Source organism: Melospiza melodia, chromosome 1 (genome assembly GCF_035770615.1).
Source record: "Melospiza melodia melodia isolate bMelMel2 chromosome 1, bMelMel2.pri, whole genome shotgun sequence".
NCBI lineage: Eukaryota > Metazoa > Chordata > Aves > Passeriformes > Passerellidae > Melospiza > Melospiza melodia.
Window position 1 is genome coordinate 119,469,452 of NC_086194.1, and position 8,124 is coordinate 119,477,575.

The 8,124-nt window shown below is 42.7% G+C and overlaps 1 protein-coding gene across 1 annotated transcript in view; it reads right to left on the reverse strand.

The window, feature by feature from the left end:
* CDH7 (cadherin 7) overlaps nt 1–7,239 on the reverse strand; it is an 83,423-nt gene extending 76,184 nt beyond the window's left edge. Inside the window, exon 1 of the mRNA XM_063165583.1 lies at nt 7,175–7,239. The gene's annotated coding sequence lies outside the window, so the exon portion shown is untranslated. The remainder of the gene's footprint in view (nt 1–7,174) is intronic.
* Nucleotides 7,240–8,124: the final 885 nt, after the last annotated feature.

Consider the following 8,124-nt stretch of genomic DNA (forward strand, 5'->3'; position numbering starts at 1 on the left):
TCCAAATAGGAAAATCCAGTGTCTCCCTACAGGCAAAATGAAAAGAATAAGCAAGCCTTACCTAAAGACACTAATTTTGAAAACATGATGCTACAGTTATAAGATGTCACTTCAACATGGACCAAAATTCTTTTCACAGCAGGATTAACAAGCGGGTGTCATCCTCGTTAGAAGAGCCTAGGTTGAAATGATTAATCCCAACTAGTCATAACTCAGTTTTGATCTGGCCCTTTGGGTAAATCATGACCATATGACAGTAATTACTGAGAGGGCTGCCAATGAGTGTTAAGGAAGTAGCTGCGCTTTCCCTGTGATATGTTCACTTCCTACTGCTCTGCTCAGCTACATTAAGTGTTGTTTGTAGTAGAGGCTGTTTATGCATCCTTGATTTCCCCTCTCTGTGTCTAAGTTACATCATGTTAAAGACATCTGATATTGATAAACTGTCAGTTTATTTCAAAGAGGCAGCAGATTGTTATTTAACAGAGATAAAAATACAAAATGGATTTTCTTAAGAAATGTCAGTAAAACATTTACAATATGTTAGAGTCTTTTCACTAAGCAGTTTGAAATGTCTTGTTCTTGCTCAGAACAGACATTTCAAACCTAGAATTGCTCTAACCTTTATCTCGAACAGTGTTCTCTTATATCCTTTCTTTTACACCTGCAGGAAAGTATGAAAGCCACCATATGGAGTGCCATGGTCCCCAGCCACACACCACAGCACAGAACTGAAAAACGCACCCAAAATACCAACTGAAAAACAGTCCATATGCTAGACAGCACAATCTGATGAAAAGCAGAATACTCACACCTCCTGGAAAAAAAATGTTGTTGTGGTTTACTCATTCTCAAATACTTTCACCACACAGACTCCAAAATTCCAATTATTTTTATTCAGCTGTGTGGCAGCACTTTCTGCTCTGAAACACTCTTCCCTCCCTTTTTTCTCTTCCTCAGGATAAGTCTTCCTATTCCTCTCAAAGCCCTTTTTTTAAAGGTTTTTATTTATAGTTCTTCCAGCACATTGCCTTTTATATGTGATACCTCCAAGAGCATAAGCCCTTTTATATTTAAAAATAATTTCTGTTTTGGGAAGAATTATTTATTAAATTGCATTTCATTACCCTTCTTACTTAGATGCATGGATAGATGGATAGATAGATACATAGATAGACAGATAATTTTATACAGATTTTTTGTCCAAGCATAACTAGCCCTTCAACATCACCTGTTCTATGATGTCCATAAGTATCAAGTCCACAAGACCACGTAAGCAACGTCACAGCATTCATAAAATTGAAAACTAAGAGGTACTGTTGGTGTTTTTTTCTTCATTAAGTCACAGCTTGAGATTTCAGGGTTGCACTTGCAGCAGTGGATAAAACTAACACTGACTGTGACAGAGCTCTGATTCCAGTGTCTTCACTGTCATCTGTGTTTACTGACTTGAGTGTGATGGCAAAACTGACCTGCAACCACTCAGTACTTTTTGTTTAAAGATGATCTTTTAGGAAATGCTATCTCTTTCTGCACAAATAAGATTCAGAATATAAAAAGAACCTGAGAAATATTTACACTTTTGATATAATAACTACCCTAGAATAAAAGTGTACCTTTACATCTTGTTTCTGATCTCCCAAATGCTACTGCCCTCCCAAATAGGGGTAAACCAAATCATATCTCCCCATTCACACTTGCCAACATAAAAAGTAACTTAGGCCTTTAAAATTAAAATTGTCTGCTAGTGCATTTAAAGCATTAAGCTCTAGCTTTCATATCTAAGTTTGTTTTCCCTATTTGCTTTATATGTAGTCCTGGAAATAACAAATATGAAAAATACAAAGTAATAGAACTGGTGTGTAATTTGGAGAGTATGTTATGTGATCTGGACAGTGCAGGTAGCATGTCTCAACTAAGCAGTAACATGTTGTCCAAGTGAACAGCTGTAAGAATCAAAAAAACCCAAAAAAACCCAAAAAACTAAACAAAAAAAAATTGCTTATGTTCTTAAATAGATGGCTGATATATAAAATCTCAGACTGAATAATACACGTTTGAAAAAACATAATAACCTTTTCATTCAATATACATCATAAACCTTACATTTTCTCCCATCTGCTGTAAAAAAAAAAAAAAACAAACCCTATATTTAAGCCACAGTGTATTGATATACACTGCTAAACTGAAAAATGTTACTACTCTACTTTTCCAAAACAATCTGCTAATGTCAAAAAGACACTATTATGCACTGTCTCCAAGGGGCAATCTTGATTTGTTGAAAACAATCAGATCATGAATAAGATCCTCAACTTAAAGGAATAGTCCCCCTCACTGCAAGCAATTAAGGGTAATTTACACCCACTGAAAATCTCTCTGAATATTTTGCTTCACTCCATAATTTCTAAAACAGCTCATCAAGTCTAGTGTTCGTTGTTTGCGTGTCACAATGAGCACCAGCAGATAAGGACAAGTTTTCAGTCTCAGAAGTATCATGGAAGCCCTCCTTCCCCACATCTGAGATTTCCCCAGCCCTGTAGGGCAATTTGCTGAATGCTCTTGAGATCATCTTTGCACCACCTAACCTTTGCAGCCAAAATGCAAATTGCTGCAGACTTCTGCTCACACATTGCTACCAGTGTCACAGTGCCAGCCTAATCTATGAACCATATCATTTTCCTGTCAACCTCTTCAACCCAACTAAGGATTTTGTCCTTCAGCATATTTTGTCCTCGAGTGTTTCTAATGTGTAAAATGCTTCAGGAAGAAGTGGAAATCCAAACCCTTTTCCATTACTAAACTCCACCAGTCTGGATTGCATTACTCTAGTTTGAAATCTCACTGTCAGCCATGCATTGGAGTTGTAACTGAAGAATTTACCACTCCTATTTTATTGCCTTCTCTTCCCTTGTCGTCCCCCCGGCCCCATTATTCTCCTTTCATCGAATTTCTTAATTTTTTGATACCACTGCAAAATTTACTGAGGTCCAAAATATGGACCTCACTGACTGAGCAGCCACCACCTGCAAGTAAATTTTGCATTAGCTTGGTCAACAATGCATAGTTATTCCATGGGGCTTTTTGTTTTTTCTCTACTTTAGTCATTCAGTAAAATCTGAGCCAGGGTGTTGAAATAATTCCAAGGGTGACTGTTGCCACTGGATCTTGAACCATGATCCCTTAAACAAAGTAGAACCAGCAGGTGAGCCCCCTGACAGCTGGACTGCCCTCACTGTAATATTTATGCTTTGACATTCAATTTTACAATGCCCATTGGACAGGGTGTTACATTTAGTGGCAGAGAAAATTCCCCTTTGTTACAAGTCTGCAGCTCCTCCATGTCACACATCTTAAATATTACAGGGGACTCCTCCACAGGCACATGAACAGGAATGTGATCCTTGAGACAAAAAGGTTTTGAGAAGATAACACGTCTAATTACGGTGTAAATTGCAGTGTCTGGTTATCACTTTTTTCGGAGAAAGAAAAAAAGGAAAGGAGGGTGCCTTGGAGCAAGAGAGGTGGGGACCCTGTGATGAAATGAAGCTCTGCAAGTCAAGGCAGTACGATGAAACCTATTAACTCCCTGTGCCAGATGACATTACAACTACAGACCACAACCTCCTGCCGCTAACTGGCCTAAATATTCACATGGGAGATCTGTAAATGTAGTGCACATCCTGCAGTCTGCATCTGGTTATCTAGCAAAAAACTATCACTGCTCCAAACATATGGCACTGTTACACTAAACTGGCTCCAATACCCTCTGACTCAGGTGAAAGGACCTGATGAGATGATAGAAAAACACGAGGTACACTGCAATAAATTATATGGCTTTAAAAAATTTCGTAAAGAAAACCAGGCAACAGCTTTTGGTCTTTTACACTGCTCTGCAGTTGATCATAAGATTGCACGTGTCTAGAGTGCTAAATTGTTTGGGTTCTTGGTAAGTTTGTTTTCTTCCCCATACAAATTAGCAGAAGAAAGATCTTTTTTCTAAGATCATTTTCTCCATGTGAAAGGGTTTTATTGGTTTTTCACCTTGCCATGGTGCATTTGAAAGATCTAAGCGGATGGGAAGGATTATGCTAATTTGATCAGTTATTGAAAAGAAACACCAGCAGTATTTTTGGATCTGGGACCAATCAAGGCAAATATTTAAATTTCCACGAGCCTTATTTTTGCAGCCTCATTTCAGCTGAAGAACGTCACACAATGCCTAGGGATGACTTTCTTGCAGAACTGCTGAATTCCCAGAGGAGGCACTCCTGCATTACTGCTTAGAGTTAAGCCTGGTTTGACAGGAAGAACTGAAGTAACCATCTATTTTATGCACCCTGCCTCAGACAGAATTTAATGATTTTTATAGCCACGAGAAAACAATACCCAGTAGCAGCATGAAAGCGTACATGAAAAAAAAATGTGTGTGATAAACTAAAGGAAAAGGAATGGCTCAAGAAAGGCCTTCATTGAAGAACCGCTGAACACATCAGATACTGAAGTCAATAGACTGAAAACACTCACAAAAACTTACTAGACATCACTAGGACTGACTCCCAAGCACTATCTTCATCTGTAAACCAGCTGAAGTTTAAAATATTTTCTATTTTCATCACACATGGGAGTCAATTTGTGAGTTGAATCCCTTTGAGAAAAGGCTTAGCCAGGTTTATAGCAAAGTAGGAATTTAAGTTGGAGTAGAACAATATAGGGTCTTTCATTAGTAATGATTTTCTTCAGTCAAGTCTCTCACTGCTGAAGAAACACAGAAAAATGTGGGAATGTGTACGTATACACAGTCATACGTGAAAAGGATAGGCGAAAATCTATGTGGATATTATATCCATTCTTCTCATCAGAAAATTCTGCTGCTGTACAAATGCTTTACAATTACACTTTTACATGAAAACTTAAAAATATTTTCCTACTAAATCAGTAGCAAATAATCAATAGTGCCTTGCTATTAAATCAATGAAAGTAGACTAAGGAGAGTTGTGAGGCTGTCATCTGACTTTTAACACTGTTCTAATGACCCACATCAGCCTTTAATTACAGTAAATTCTCCCATTATAAGGGTGAAATGTTCCTTGATTAAAATTGTAATCTTTAATGGCTTTTTGCAAGAAAATAGGCTATATTACTGATGTTTGTATTTTCACTCACATTAACTGACACACATTTCTAACATGCAGTGGTAGCTCAGAATATTACCTTTGATATATTCCTAATATTCCTGGTAGTTTTAAACCTTTATTCAGTACTCAAACCCTAGATATTGCACATACTTAATATTAAAAGCTGTCAGAGCTAGGCCCTCCCTTACTGTGGATTTTCCTGCAATTGTTTTTTGAATTTTACATATAAATAAATAATAAATATAATAAAGTAAATGTGTGTCTAGATGTCTAGATTAGATCCCCTGGTAGCTGCAGACTGAAAAGCTATAAAATTGTACAAAAGGACTTAAAAATAATAGCACATTTAGTCCTTGGATAGTTGTTCTGGGTTTGTTAAGTGGTTTTTGTGTTCTTTTTTTCCTCCAAAGGTGGTAACACACCCTTTGCACTGAACTAGCTCTATTGAGGCACAATCGTACCATTTCCAAATATACTCACTTCACTTTTGCATTGTTAAAACTGATACAATATTACTGAGAAAAAAATCAGCATCACTTTGTAGCTGATCTTTATCTGTTGACCTGTTGTACCTTCAGAAGCTACAGGGTAAGCAAACTTAATTTAGTTATGCAACTTCCATGCTGCTGCCCATCTGAACAGCTCTGCACCTGGGGTTGTGTAGACCCACCTTTCTCAGAAACAAAGTACATAGCTTTCACCAGTAACAATTCCCAGCAAACTCAAATAATGCAACACAGAAACAATTAGTAGATATAATAAAGATAGAGAAGTAAAGTCACGCATCAAAGCCAAGGAGAGACTGCTTATGAAACAGGCATGCTCAAGAGTTTGGCTCTTTTATGTATTAATTTATTTGTCCCGGAAAAGCAATTTATTTTCTGCAAAGCTGCACAAACACCTATGTTTTAGCTGAAAAACTGCAAGTCAGTATGTCTTGTTAGAGAGACTATGAAGTATACTCTGCCCTTTCAAGTCTCTGGTTTGGCTTGAGCAAGTTATCTATCAGAACACAAGATTTTATCCTTGCAAGGGGGGAAGATTAAAGTATCAGCATTTCAGTTCCCAGATTCAGAGCACATCACAATTATCCATCTCCTATCCTTTCCCACATCCTGGGGAAGGCATCGTTTGTAGAATCTTGGCTCACCTGAACTACTTCACCTTTTGAAAGCAGTATAAAAGCTAAACCGTATCTCAACAAGGGGTATTTTTGCCTCCATTAGCAACTAGAAGTCTGAGAATCCAGATGACAAACCTCTCGCTACTGGTGTACACAGCCTATTGTAGGAAAGCAGGACATGCCCGTGTGTGGATATGTGGATGGATTGGGGGACAGGGCGGAGGGGGAAGGGTCAGCATCAGCCAAGCACTGCAGAGCTAGCCTTACCAGCTGAATACTAATCAAAGAAACAGCTCCCATAATTTCTACATTTGCAAACTCTAGAACATCTTTGACATAGAAGGACAAAAGCTCTGGGAAACAACTCAGGAAATTTCATTGTCTCTATAATATTTTGCACTGTAGCATCACCGCCAGACTTCGAGCCCAAGCAAGACAGCCGCTTTGGCTTGGCAGAAAGGACTGAGACAGTCAGGACTTTGGGCTGCCTACATTTTGTAAAGTCTGTGGTACTCCCTTCCCCCACCCCTCGTCCCCACTTGTCTGTGAGACTTCTCCAAAGAGTCAAGAGTGATGCTATTGTTCTCTTATTTCTCAGAAGGTGCACACGCGCCTATAGTCCCAGTGCTCTCACTTTCCACGGTTTCCCCGCCACACCTGGCGCTGGGCGCTCCCGCGGCCGGTCCCGGCCGCCCCCAGCCCGGAGAACGCCAAACTTGCGGCCGCGGCCGCGCCGCCCCCGCCGGCTCCGCAGAGCGGCGGCTCCGCTCCGGGCACAGCCGCTCCGGGCGAGCGGGCGCGGAGGAGCAGCGCGCAGCCCTTTCCTGCCACTGCTCCCACCGCCCTCTGCCCACACGGGAGGGGAACGGGGAGGGGAAGGAAAGCGAGGAAAGGCACAGGTGCAGCCGGCACTTACCTGCTCCCACTCTCCCTCGGCTGCCCAGCGTGGTGAGTATTTTAATTCCAAGGGCCGGAGGTGCCTCCGCGGCGAAGTGCAGGCGGGATGCTCCCAAGCAGGGGGGGCCGGGCTGCGGGCGGCGGGGCGCCCACCGGGCATGGGGGCTGCGCGCCCGCCCGCGCACTCGCCCGCGCCCGCGGAGACGGGGATGGGAGCGCGGCCGCTGCTCCGCTCCTCCTCCTCCACGGCACGGCGCGGCACTGCACAGGCAGCCGCCGGGCACACGATGGGAGAAGTGGGTGCCGGTGCCAAGCCCAGCTCCGACTGGGTGCGGATCGTGGCTGCGGGAGGAGGGGGAAGAGGAGGGAGGGAAGGAGCGGGGTGGGAGGGAGAAAGCAGAGGAGGTGGGGATGGTGCTCTGGGCAGGGGATATCACGGCTCGGTGGCTGGAGCCGGCTGCCGGCTCCGTCCGAGGGCGCGCGGAGGCGGCACAGGGACTCTTTGTAGCTCCCGGAGACCCAGCGGTGGCTATTGAAGCGGGATCCAGGGAGCCAGCAGCCTGCCCGGCCCCACTACCCCCCCACCCCCCGCCTCTTCTCCTCCTCCTCCTTGACAGGATATACAGATGGAGTCCTTTGGATAAAAATCAGGAGCCGGGCTAGGGGGTGGGGCGGGAACCAATCTCTCTCCCTATTTGCATTTGAGACAGAGAGTTGAAGGAGAGACTTCAAGATTTTTTTTTAATTTTTTTTTTTTTTTTTTTTACTTCTCCCCCCACCCCACAACCCACCACGCAATTTGTCCTACAAGCTTCGACTGAGCTTTCGAGGCGTGAAGACAAAGTCGCAAAACTAAACCGAACTTGCGGAGTCCCTGCCTCAAAGCTTTGCCCTTTCAGCCTGCAGCTTGTGAAGCCCACGCTCCCTGCCCCTTCCTGCCCGGCGTGGGGCAGCCGCGGGGCTGGGCAG